Here is a 13,515-nt window from a genome sequence, read left to right as displayed (position 1 = left end):
CCTCATCCTCATCCTCATCCTCATCCTCATCCTCATCCTCATCCTCAATCTTCATCCCATCCTCATCCTCATCCCTTTTCCAGTCTTATCCTCGTCCTCATCCTTATCCTCATCCTCATCCCCATCCCCTCCCAACCCACCCCCTCCCCTACCCACCCCCAGCCCCTTTCCCATCCCCATCCCATTATCCGGGGGGGTGTCACCAGGCCCCAGCGCACCCCTTGACCTCCTGTGGCAGCACCAGGGGACGTTCGGCTCCGTCACCGCCGTGCCACATTGCCAGCAGCCCCCTGTGCTGCACTGCTGGGGAAACTGAGGCACGCACAGCTCTGAGCCGGGCGTTGGGGGGACCTGGGGGGGGGCCCAGCCATGCACCTGAGGGGTCTCCACCACCTCCAAGCCATCGGTGGCTATGAACCCACCCAGCGAGGGGAGAAGAGGGCTCCAAATGAGCCGCGTGGATTTGGTGGTGGGCTGCGGCGCCGCCGGCGGCTCTGTAAAAGCTGCCACTCTGCTGGGTCTAATTGTATGGGAGGTATTCCCGCGAGGCAGGGAGAACGCCCTCCGCAAAATATGAAGACTTCGTAAAATCAAATTGACAAGAGAATAATAAGGGTTCGATGCCAAGCCGCCTGCGAGGCAGCGGCAGGCTCGGGGAGTCTCCGGCACAAAGGGAACAAGCCTGCGCCGGCGGCAGGGATCGGATGGGATGGAGCAGGGCCGAGCATGGCTGGGGATGGGGTCAGGGTGGAGGGCGATTGGATTTGGGACCCGTCCTTGGGGAGTGGGGGAACCCAGCCCAACCCTTGTATGAGACACTAGAGAATCCACCATGCCGCCGCCGGCAGACCGGCAGCGAGGTCTCCTTCCCAGGGAGTGGCCGTTTTGGGCTATGCGGCCCCATTTCAGGGCTGAAGCAAAGGGGGGGGGGGGGGGAGGGAGCGAGGGATTTCACGCCCCCGGGGTCTCCCCCCGCAGACCCTGCTGGTTTCTAACGAGCTTAATTCCCTGTTGAGTCAACACCATGCTCCAGCACCCCCGGTCCCGACCCCAAAGCCACCCCGCTGGGACGTCCCCATCCCTTTAGGGGGGGGGTTGCGGTAAAAAAATGTCCCCTTCCACCTCCCTGTTCCCCCTCTGTGCCTCAGTTTCCCCAATCAGCCCCAACCACGAGCCACGGGGATGGGGGGAGCACCCGTGTCGGGCCCAAAAATGAAAGGTCCCCCGGCCCCTTCTTGGCACCGCTTTCCCTTTCCTCGTTAGCTGGGTGCTTCGTTAGGCTCGATGCCCTGTTGGGACGTCCCGGCCGGGTGCGAGGCCGGGCTCCGGGAGGCTCGGCGGGCGCTGGAGGCCATCCGTCATCTGGAAAAGCGCAGCGCTCTCTCCCGCAGCCGTCCCTTCCCGTAAGTGCTCATTAATTAATGCCAAATCGCCGCGCGATTACAGGACGCGGAAATCAAATGACTTCATTGTGATTAAGGTTTATTGCCGCCGGGGAGCGACAGGACGAAGAATCATTTGCCACTTATTGGAAAGGGCTGAGGGGATCGTGCGCCGCTGCCGTGCCGGAGGGACGGAGCCACCCGGGGGGGGAGCTGCAGGGCACCCGTCCCCTCCGCCCCGCTGTCCCCTGCCTGGGGAGGTGGCACCCTGGGGACACCGAGGGCGGTGATGCTGCTTGGGGTGGAAACGTCCCCGTGGGATGCGGGGACACGGGGTGGCCTCGCCACGCCGCAGCTCCGACGTTGAGCCCAGTGGCACCGTGGAGCACGTCCCCAGCACCGGGGACGCCGTTCGGAGGGGGCTGTTTTCTTATCTCAGCCCCCAAAAATCGCCCCCAGGGACTTGGCGCAGGAGCCGGGGTGGGATTTGCCGCGGCACAGCGGGGAGGAGGACATCGGGGTCCCCCTTCCCCAGCGCAAGGAAAGGGAGAACACCGCCCCGGCCCCGCTCATTAAAACCCTTTTCTTCCCGCTTTGATCGCCACGGCCGGGGTCAACGCAGGCGGCGGCAGCGCCCGTGGCCGGGGCTGCCGAAACGGCGACCGCCGGAGGGGGGGCCCGTCCCCGAACCGGTGCCCCCCACCCCCTCGGCTCAACGCGGGCCCGCATGAAAAGCCGGGACCTGGTCAGGTTAGCGGAGGAAAAAGGATACTCGGCTTTACAGTAACGCGCACTATAGAGCCACTGTTTCAGCGCTGACCCCCCGGGTCAGAGGTGAAGGGTTTCCCAGGAGTGTCTTTGAAGAGAGCCATCTTTGATGAGAAAAGAGCCTCTATACAGATGTCTCATAATTACCATGAGAATGTGGAGCACATGGCGGCCGCGCTGGCCCCAAAGGGAGCTTTAATGGAATGTCATTAAAACGCCCCGTTCCGAGGCTTCTCTCCCCGCTCGCCCCACTTTAACCTCTTCCAGGCTCGTTCCCCCGACGAGCCGCGCGCCCGGAGCCGGGCGTCCCCGCGCCGCAGGGGCTGGGGGTGCTCGGGGTGGCCGCCGGGGTCTGGTGGCATCGGTGTGGTGCGGGGAGGCCGGGGCCTCCAGCCCGGCAGAGGCTGCGTGCCACACGCCGTGTGCCCCGTGGGTGTGCCCCGTGCGACGGCCCCGTCCCCGAGGTGCTTTGGCACCCTCCGGCCCTCCCAGAGCGGTGCCGGGCGCCGATCTCCCTTCCCCAGCCCCGGGGAGGTGTGGAGGGGCAGCCCGGTGCACGGCGAGGCCGAAGGCTTCCCCTCTTCATCGCCTCGAGCTGCCTTTTCCCAACCTGCACTAAAATCCTCGGGGAACTGGAAGAAAACACCAACCCCCGGCACGGCTCCCGTCCCAAAAATTCATCCAGGGCCTCCCTGCCGACGCTGCGGGTCCCCGGAGGGAGGCCGGGCTCCTCCGCCCCTGCCGTTGGCCTTCCACCCTCCCCGGCTGCCTCCACGTGATAAATTGCCGCTAATAAATCCGGCCACGGGGCTAATATATCTGTAATCCGCCTTTGATACACTCGGGGAGCGGTGTCGAGGGCAGCGGCAGCCCCGGCGCAAGGCACGGGGTTAATCTCCGTGAAATCGCCCCCGGAACCCCCGCTATTATCCGCGGGGCCGGGGGCACGGGGCGCACCGAGGCGGCCGGTCCCGGTGGGTTTTGGTCCCTTTTCCCCTTCGCTCTGGCCACCGGCACGTCTTTAGGGTCTTCGGGGACGTCTCGAGGCGGCTTCCCAGGCCGGGGAGTGATCCGGGGGTGATGACACCAACAGGCGGCTGAAATGGGCCAAAAAAAACAGAGACTGGAGAATGCTGAGTAAAGGGTCGTGGTGGGACAAATACCCTACTTGGGGGTGGTCAGAGGCTTTCTCTCAAGGCCTGTGGGATTTTTTTTAGGGTAGAGACGAAGCAAAAAACGATTTAAGGCGGAAAAGCTCATTTTGATCGTTTTAAATTTGTCCTTCGTGGCTTGGCAGGGAGACACGGGCTGTCCCCTCCATGGGAGCAGGGTCGGAGCCCCAGAGGGGGAGAAATGGGGACGAACGGGATAAGGGATGGAGGGGAAGGGGGGAGATGGAGGGAGGGAGGGATGGAGAAGGAGGAAGGGATGGAGAGGGAGAGAGGGGGAAAGGGATGGAGGGAGGGAGAAAGGGATGGAGAGGGAGGGAAGGATGGAAGGATGGAGGGAGGGAGGCATGCATGGAAGGCCAGATTTGGGGCCGGGGGGTGGATAGGCAGCACCTCAGCCCTGCAGAGCCGGGACATTCCAGGCTTGAGGCCACCTCGGCACAGCCCCAGGCCAAGTCCAGCTCGGCTGAGGCTTCCTGCTGGAAGCAGGCTCGTGCCCCCGATGAAATCCACGCGCCCCACTCGCCTCACCTCTCCCATTCCCCGCAGTCCCCTGGGGCCGAGGTACCTGGATGCGGCTCCGCGGAGGCGTCCGTGGTGCACGGCGGGGGAGGCTCGGTCCCTGGGAGGGGGCGTGCGGCGTCCTGCAGCTTTGTACACGGGGACGGCCGGGAAACCATTTCTAAGGGAAAAAGATATATATATATATTTTAAAAAGAAGTGGTGTCTTGGCTGAGGAAACATCCCCATTAGACACCCTGCAGCAGCGTGGCTCCCGGCCCCCTTCCATTGTCAGAGAAAGGTCAGCCCCTGACTAGTTAGTTATCATTAGCTAAGGCCAATTTAATCACAGCGATCGTGTATAAATCACCGCGGACAGACAGGGCACTTTCCTCCCTCCCGCCTCCCCGCCTCAAAGGTTGACAAATCTCCCGGCCGTCTCCCCCCAGCCCCGCTGGCTGCCCAAGGGCCTTGGCCGCCCGGCCAAATATTAAAGGACGCGGTAAATCACCAGGGCGCTGCCCATCCATCAGCCTGTCAGCCTGAAGATCAGGGTCACGGGTACGAAAGATCAGGGGCCGGGCGGGAATGGCAGCGGGGCAGGCGCGGGGACGCGGGGTCGAGGCGGGAGGGACGGGGAGGCCGAAGGCAGCACGGCCGCGGCCGGATCCTGCCCGGCTCAGCTGCCCCCAGCACCGCAGCCACCACCGTGCTGGGCGATGCCGCAGGTGGGAATTAGAGGCGGGGGTGTCAGTCGGGGGCTGGATGGGAAAGGAGACGTCCAGGAGGCTCCACGGCCACCCTGTACCGCTCCCGAGGGATGCTCGGGGCTCAGGACGGAGCCAGACGAGGAGCCCAACTTTTTCTCGCCTCCCTCCCTCTCCACCTTCCTTTTCTCTCCCCCCCCCTTTTTTTTCCCCTTTTCTTTCCCCCCCCCCTTCTTTTTGTTATTTCAACCTAATGGAGGGGGGGGGGGGAATGGAAGATAAGAGCTGCCAGGGCTAATTACACCTCATTATTCCAAAGGATCTCTCACGCCTCACTTCTCCTCAAACGCCGGCAAAAGCGAGGGGGAGGGGGACGGCTATTAAGGGAAAAGCCTGGTGGAAAACAAAGTTGGTTAATTCACACGGTGCGGCTGTGTGGGGGCTCCCCTCCGCCCCCCCGGGGCGCTGCGCCGGGCTCGCCCCGCCGTGGGGCCGCAGCCGGTGGGGCTGAGCGGGGCTGGGGGGCCCGGTGCAGACGGAGCCCAGCTTTGGGATGGTTTTGGGGTGCTCGGAGGAGTCAAGGCCACATCCTTGGGTGTCCCCAAGCTGGATTTAGCCCGGTTTGATTGTGGGGTTTTGCAGCAGGTGCTGGGTTGTCGCCGGCTTCCTCCGTGCCTTGGAAACCCCCAAGTTCCATAAATTCCATAAAGGCCCTGCAGAAAACCCCACACAGCCCCCCAAAAAAACCAGGACAGCTCCATTAGGGGGACCTTTGGGTACAATTGAGCCCATCCGCCCCATCTCCTCAGGGCTAGCCACGAGTTAAAGCCTAATATCGAGGGCATTTTCCTCTGGGACACCGACAGGCAGCAACTTCACCAGAGCCGGGCTGAGGGAACTTCTCCCAGTGCCCAGCCTGACCCTTCCTGGCACGGCTTTGTGCAGATCCCTGGGGATCCCTGCAGCTCCCCGAGCTTCAGAGGGAGCCCAGGGGGATTAACCCCCAAAATCCTTTCGGAGACCTCTTATGGAGGGGGCACAGAGGCTGAATTTTTTCAGCATTCCCCTCTCCCCAGCAATTTCTTAAATTCCTTCCATGGCGTAGCTGGCCACGGGTGAGAGATCCCAACCGCCCCGGCAGCTCCAGCCCAAAAAAGAGAAGGGAAAACTTCCCTCCTGGCACAGATGGGGACGGGAGCATCGCCCCAGGCCACGGGGATGGGAGCATCGCCGCGGGCACATGGGCTGCTCCCCACGCCCTCCAAGTCCCACGGCCCTGACGGCCCAACACGCCGGGGAGCCCCGTGCCAGCCAGATTTGTGCGATTTCTTTTGGGGTTTGACCCGGGAGCTGCACAGGACAGGGTGGCGATGCAGCAAGTGTTTCTTGTCAGGGCGCTGGGCACCAAAAAACGACGCTTTGCACAGCACCAAAGGGCGACGTGGCAGCAAACACCCTCCGCTTCCCCAGGCGGCGGCAGCACCCGCGGCCACGTGCAGCGGCGAGGCTGAGAAAGGGGCTCTGCCTACCTCATCCCCCTGGTTTGGGAAAAGCTCTGGGGGCGACGGGTCCCCCCCCGACACATGCCACAGGTCTGCGCCTCCTCTCCGATGCGTTTCCTCCACCAAAGCGCATGGCACACGCCTGCTCGGCTCCCCGGCCGCGAGGCTGCTGGTCTGGGCTCAACCTTAAAGCACAAAAATGTCCATTTTGCGTTGTAAGACCCGTAAGGCTCGTGGGAATCAACCCGCCGGACTTTTCACTAGGATGAGGCAGGTCCCGAAAAGTTTTTGCGCATGGGAGAACGTCTGAAGGATGAGGCTCAGCGTGGCCGGACTCGGGGTGGATGGGGAGAAATTGGGATTTCAAGAGGCACCCGCGAGCACTGCACGGTGGCTGGGACCCTCCTGCCCTGTCCCCACGCTGTGCAGAGGCCACATTTAGGATTAATCCATCCCTGCTGGGTACCGTGGAGCATGGGCACCCCGATAATTCCCCGATTTCCCCCTGTGATCCCTTCTCTACCCTCCTTGCCCACGGCTGTGCTACGCTGGCTGGGTTTTCTCTCCCGCCCCAGCGCAATTCTGGTGGTCCCACTTTCTAGCTGGGTATCCCGTCCCGTGGGAGACGTAAGGATAATTCAGATAATTCAGGTAATTTAGATAATTGCTGCCACTCTGGAAGCAGAAGGTGGCCACTTCTGCTGCCCGCAAGCCCTCCTCGTCCTCGTGCTTTGTGACCCAAAAGTCCTGACACCTTTTATTTAAATCAAGGAGGGCTAAATCCATCTCTTTGTTCTGATTAAAAATCAAAAAGGCCCCAAAGTAACCTTTAGCAAAAGCCAGAGAAGTTGATTATAGGAAATCTATAAAATTTCTATAAAATAAGGACATGAATACATCACTTCTGCGGGGCTGGGGGACGTCCTCTGAATTTACAAAGAGGAGCAGCGGCTCAGAGCAGGCGGTTCGAGGATGCCACCAGCCTGAAGCCCAGTCTCTTGCCAGGTATTTTTAGCACTGCATTTAGAGAAAATAACAAATGGAAAAGGAAAAAAAAAAAAAAAAAAAAAAAAAGGAGAGAGAGAGAGAGAGAGAATAAACACCCTTCTTTTCAGAGTGCAGATATTTATCTGCAGCCTCCACATCCCCCTGAATAGCCACTGACTGCAGGACCGCTCTTTCGTGCCTGTTTTTCTAAGCACAAAAGCGGGGAGAAGTGGGAAAAGGAATTAAAGCGGGGAAAGCTGATCCCAACCCCTCCGCTGCTGGCACAGCTTCAGAGCAGAGGGGACCCGAACCCGCAGCACCCCTGTGGGAAGTAGCTGCTTCCCAAGCGAGGAATTCGGATGCCTGGTTGGAGAATAAAGGAAACCAGGAGGATCCTGCACGAACGTCCTGCGGGTTCGGGCTCTCCCTTTCCTCCAGCTGCCTCCTTTCTTTGCAGAGCCACCCAACCTCGCTGGTAATCCTCCCCAGAAACGCGAGCGAGTCCTTTTTTCCCCCAGAAAAGACCCCAAAGCGGCAGCTGGCTTCTCCCCGCTCCCTGTCAGAGCTTTGCCGCGGCGTTAAGCCCGGCTTTGGCAGAGCGATGTGATTGCCAGAAATTATTTAAAACCCACCTTGCTGGACCGCAACCTCTCCCCTCTGAGCCGGCCCGGAGCGAGGAGCCCTTGTCAGACCCAGCGAGCACCGAGCAGGAAAACGAATGAACGAGCAAGCAAATTAGGAAGGAAAGATCACCGTCAATATTGCCTCGGTCTCAAGTTCATTAATTTGTGGTTTAAAAGGCTCAGAGCGGTGTTAAACCAACCTCATCTGTGCCGTGTTGCTGACACCTTTGTGCCTCTAACGCCACATCGCAGAGCTGCTTTTATCCCCGGGAATTTATTTCTCCCCCGCGTTGCTACAGCCCAAGCCAAAATCCAACCTCGATTAGGCAAGCACGGGGGTGCCTTTAAAAAAATTCCCCCTCGGAGCTTTGAGCTGCCGAAGTTTGAAAAAAAAAAAAAGAAAAAAAGAAAAATAAAATGAACGGGGAGGGAGCAGGGAGAGCAGAGCTTGCTCTGGACTTTTTGGTTAGCTTTTTCCCCCAAACTCAGGGCACGGCTGCCAGCCCAAGTTCTGCAGCCCGCTCCTTCCCCGGCCTCCCTCGGCTGCTCCCGGCTTTAACTTTTCCTTTTGCATCAGCCGAGAGCATTTTGTGCAAAGGTCGGGGCCGCTCTGCCCGTTCCTCGAAGGAAAAAGCAGCGAGTCCTTCAGCGAAAGCCCGGCGTGCCTCCGCGGCTATCTTGGAAAGGAGCATAAAAGATACTTGCAGATTAATACTATTAAGTAGGATTTAAAAAAAATAAAGCAATTGAGGCTGGATAATGCCCTACATAACAAACCAGCTCTATTCTCCGGCTCCTGGAAGGTCCTTGTGTGCCCAGGGGTATTTAGCATGTCTTTAACAAAGCTGAAGGATTTGTATTGAAGTCGCGCTTTAGGACTCGGGTCCCTCGCTGGCGCTGGACTTTGTGTGCGCTCATTTACACCTGCGGAACGCGCAGCGCTGGAAAACGCCCCGAAGTTGGCTTCTTACCGGCCGCAGGCGGCCACACAGGCGGCGCGAGCCGGGAACGCCGCGGCTCCGGGGCTCAGCACCGCATCCTGCACCCACGGCGCGCACGGGAAGGGGACGGAGCAGCTGCGGCGGGTGCCGTGCCATCATCCCCTGCTGATGAGGGGATTCTCCCGGTAGAAGCCCACTTGCTTAAAATTTCAAGCGGGTTTCATATCCCATTTCTTTCCCCCAGGAGCCGGCGGGGGCTCTGCAAAGTGTGACTGCTGCCCCAACTTCCCTGCGGGAGCAGCGCGGCTGCAGATCGACGTGGCTGGGAAGCGGCAAGCGGAGGGGTGCGACCAGTGCAGGGACACTTCGAGCCCGTCCCTCCTGCCCCGATGTCCCTGGGCTGGGGGCTTCCTCCCCTGCCCACGGCGCCTGCACGGTCACATCACCCCGATTCTGAAAGCCAGGACCCGATTCAGGGCCCCGAAAAGAAAAGGGGATTTGGCGCAAATACATTCGAAGCCGCAGGAGGTTCTTTGTGGGGTCCCCCCAAAATAGATTCGGGAAAGCCCCTTTGTGTCTCCTCACTGTTTGCTTTTCAGGCTGTGTTAATTGTCTTGCTTTAGAAGGGGACTTCCCAAATGTTTTCGGTGGCAAACACTCCAGCCGGCAAAGTCAGCCCCAATTGACACTTCTCAGCAGCTCGGGGAACTTTTCCTCTGCCCCCAGGTAGCCCTAAGCCAGGCTCACTTTCCTTATCCTGCAAAAATACCATTTGTTCTTACGCCAGGTCAATATTTCCTCCCGAAATCCCATTTTTCAAGCCTTCATTCCATTTCCCTGACAGGATTTGTTTTGCGCTCATAGGACAATAAATTTACCACGCTCTGTTATTGTCCCTTTTCTGGAGGAGCTGATTGCATTAAAATCTCTCGCAAAGACAAAAACAAGCAGATGATTAATTCAAACACAACGCAACCTCTTCGGCGGCGTTTCTTTTCCAAGGTACCCGCTCTCAGGGCAGCTGTTGAAATGCACTTGAACCAAAAAGCCTTGAGCACGGCTCGGGCCGGCTCCTAACTCCACAAAATTTCTTCGGCGCGACGCTTTCCACACTCAGCGCCTTCGCGGAGCTGTGAGCGAAGAGGGGAGGAATTACGGAGTGCAAATACAGAGCCTGGAGTTTGCACCTGGGAAGGTTTCCGTGGCAAAGGAGGTGTCCTTGGGGCAGTTTTTGGCTCGGCCACCCAAGGGTCCGGCGCCTTTAGCAAGTGTCGCTGGCAGCAGGGGGATTTCTGGTTGCACTCGAGGCCGCTCGGCGGTTGGGAGCGGGCTCGGGTTTGGGACCACCACAAAAACCAGGAGGTGTCCCCCAGGGAAATAAAACCCAACAGAGCCCAAACTGCGGGCTGGGGACAGCGATGGGCAGGGGGAGCAAGGGAAAATCGGCCGCGATGCCACGGGGGGGGGATATCTCCGGGCTGGGATCCCAAAATGCCGCAGCGAACGTGTCCCTGCTTTTTGCTTTTTCACCGCATTTTTCCTATTTTAAAGAAGCTGAGTGAAAACTTCAGCTGAAGGTGGCTGCATCAGGGTCGACTCCTTTGATGCTGGCCTTTTTGCCCCACACGCTGGAGGAGCTGCTGGGATAAAACAAGAACGAGGGTGAACCCATAGGGATGCACGGCCAGGAGCCACTGCGGGATCACCCTCGGGGTCTGCCTGGGGGAAAAAGCCTCACAGGACAGCTCCCGGCTGTCCCACCAGAAGGTCAGCTTGTGTTTATTCCAGATTTTTAATTCCTCCCCCAAACTGGCCACAACCAGGTGAAAAGATGCCCGGACGGGACGGGCACGACGCAGCCCTCGCGCACCCTGGGGCAGGGGGGCTGCAGCCCCCTGGGGCCAGCAGCACCCCAGCGCCTCGCCGCACCTCCACCCATCATTTTGGTGCTTGAGGCTCCACTTTGGGCTGATTTGCCTCGTTCTGAGGGCGCCCATTTCCAGCGGCGCCCGTGCCTATCACAACGCTGGCGGCCGCCGGGACCCGTTTTCATTCCCCTCACAAAGAGGCACATGGCTGCTTTTTTTCACCTTCCCCTCAGTTTGCAGTGCGAGGGATCAACACGGCCTCCTGCAGCCCCTCCAGAGCTGACTTCACCATCCCCTAAACCACAATTTATTTATTTGCCCGAGCCCCCGACCTCGGCAAAAGTTTGGCAAAGGAAAAGAGACGGGGCGAGCGTCAGCAGCGGGCAGGCCCGCGAGCGGCACTGACGGACGAGTCTATTAAATAAATAAATTAAAAGAAACACCAGCAGCCCTGCACCATTACGCCGGAGGGGCAGGTTTGTGCGGAGGGGCCAGGTCGAGCCCGGCTTTTCTGTATTAACCCATCGCTGCCCTGCCCCACGGACAAAGGAACCGGTGCTGGTCCCCCAGCCCTGCGCCCCAAACCCCAGCACGGCCGCTGCCAAAACGGAAATCCTACTTGCTGCATTATTGCTGTTATTATTATTTCCGAAAATAGGAGAAAACAGGCGGCGGCAGAAAATCGCAGCTGGGATTCAAACGATTAAAAGTTGGCGAGGCGGCGGCGAGCGGCCGCAGCGTGAGCGCTGCCGGGCTCCGACCGCGCCGGCGGCATCGCGCCGGGACCGGGGGTGCTGGGCTCGCCCGGGGGTGCCGAATTTGCTGCGTGAGGAGGGGGCACCGGGGGGTTTTGGGGGCTGCCGCGGGAGGCAGCCACGCTTTGCTTCCGGAGCCCCGCTCGCAGCTCCCGGCAGGGTTTCGCCGGCAACCGAAGCGACGGCATCGGATGCTGTTCGCTCCTATGCGGCTGGGCTGGGAGCTCTCCCTTTCCCCTCCCCAGCTGGAGATTTAAGATATTTTAATTGGAAATACTCAGAGACAGAAAAAGCACATTTCCCCCCTCCAAACATTGCTTTTTTTTTTTTTTTTTTTTGTTTTTTTTTTCTAATCCCTAGCTGCAAAAAGGAGAGCGAAAGCAAGCCGACCGCGCTGCCAAACCCTGCGCTGACCCTTAGTTAAGCACGGAGACCAATTACCCATTCCTCTCTCGTTTTGCCTCTCTCCAAGCAGCCCCGCCGGCCCCAGCACTGCCTTACCCCGGCAGCTCCTGCACATCCAGGTCCCAATGTTGCCTGCAAAAGCTCTGACCGATTTGCATAGCAGTGCCCGGCGAGCCGGACTGGTTCGAGGGGACAGAGGCAGCCTTTCCAGGCCCTGAATGGCTTTGTGGAAGAAGAAAAAAAAAAAGAAAACCCAACCCAACCCTCTAATCTCTGGGGATTCACGCCTTTCCCCGTGCTCCGGGTCGGATTCGGAGCCCCGTTTGCTGCCAGCGAGCTCCGAGAGCACTCGAGCAGAGCGCGGCGCTCGAGCCTGCCTGGTTTTAGGGCAAATCGCAAAGCTCGGCAGGGGCGAAGCGGGGGCACCCCGGAGAGCTTTAAGAGGCACCTGGTGGGCAGCACGCAACAGGGCCGGGGCTGGTGCCCCGCTGCAGGGACCAGGGACATCGGGGGAGGTGGCTGGGATGGAGCACCCCGTGCCACACGGCCGGGTGACGGCGGTGCGGTGACGGCGAGCGGCACCGGTGCTGCGGATGTGCCCAGCGCCCCAGGAGAGCACAGGGGCAGGGGGTGCCTCGGAAACCCACGCGTGCTCCTGGGCTGCACTCAACACGCCTTGCACACGCCTTGCCCACGCTCACACGCGCCTCGCACCCAAGGGTTTCGATCGCCTGCCCCGAAGCGCAGCTCGGCAGGGCAGTGGGGGGCACTGGGAGCTCCCCGGTTCCTTCCTCCCCTCCCAGCCGAGGCCCCGGAGAGGAAGCCCCCTCGAGTCCCGTGTCACGGCCACACAATTGCACCGAGTTTGGGAAGTCTCCGGCTGATTTACTGCATTTTCCGATCCGTCGTGCATTGGGGGGGGGGGGGGGGGGATATTTCTTTATTTCCCTTCCAAAACTGTCCCATAAATTGAAGACGGTTTTTATTTTTTCCCCCTTTCAAACCCAACCATTTCCAGGTATTCTTGGGCTGCAGCCGGCACCAGCTGGGAATTCATTTCCTTCCATCCAGGAGTGCAGGACAGCCATGGGCAGAGATGTGCAGGGGCGGGGCGCCCCCCCCCCAGCCCATCTCCTCTTCTCCCCAAATCTCTGCTCAAAGCATCCAAAAACCCACCCGAAATCCCAGCGTCAGCTGCCGGCCGAGGGAAACAACTCCGGGGATTTGAGCGGCCCCAACCACGGGCGATTTGCCCCAATTTGGCCACCAGCTTGGAGCTGGGTGGGCGAGCCCTGGAGGGCGGGGGCCGCTCCCCCAAGACCCCCCCGGGGGTGATATCCAAGCGCCCCCCCAGCCTGGTTTTACCCCTCCTTTAGCTGGGCTGTGGTGCGAGCAGTGCGCCTCGAGGAGCGTGGAGGCACGAGTGGGGAAACTGAGGCACGGAGCGGACCCCGCCCCCCCCCCCCCCCCCCCCCCCCCCGGGGGGCCCCGCCGCGGGGGGGGCCCCCCCCCCCCCCCCCCCCCCCCCACCCGCCGTGTCCCCGCTGCCACTCGCGACATGCTGCTGCCACCTGGTGGCACCGTGTCCCCGCTGTCCCCGGGGTCCCCCCCTCCGCCAGCCCCCTGCCGCATCCTGCGCCCTGCGTGGACTCTGAGCACGGGGGGAGGGGGGACAAAAGGGGGAGGGGCACCCCCGCCCCCAGCAGCACCCACGCAGCGGGACCCGGACCCAACTCCCCCACGGGGCCACGCGGATGCCGGGGCGCTGCGGTAAGGGATGGGGAAACTGAGGCACGGCGAGGCAACGCGATGGTTTCCAAAGCTGCCCCACGGCATCGCCGCCTTCCCGCACCGCTGGCCAAAGTGAGCAGAGGGTAAAAGGCGGGGGGGGGGGTCCGGCCCCATCT

The sequence above is a fragment of the Oxyura jamaicensis genome, chromosome 25 (genome assembly GCF_011077185.1).
Source record: "Oxyura jamaicensis isolate SHBP4307 breed ruddy duck chromosome 25, BPBGC_Ojam_1.0, whole genome shotgun sequence".
Lineage (NCBI taxonomy): Eukaryota > Metazoa > Chordata > Aves > Anseriformes > Anatidae > Oxyura > Oxyura jamaicensis.
Note: the sequence above shows the minus strand (reverse complement) of the source record.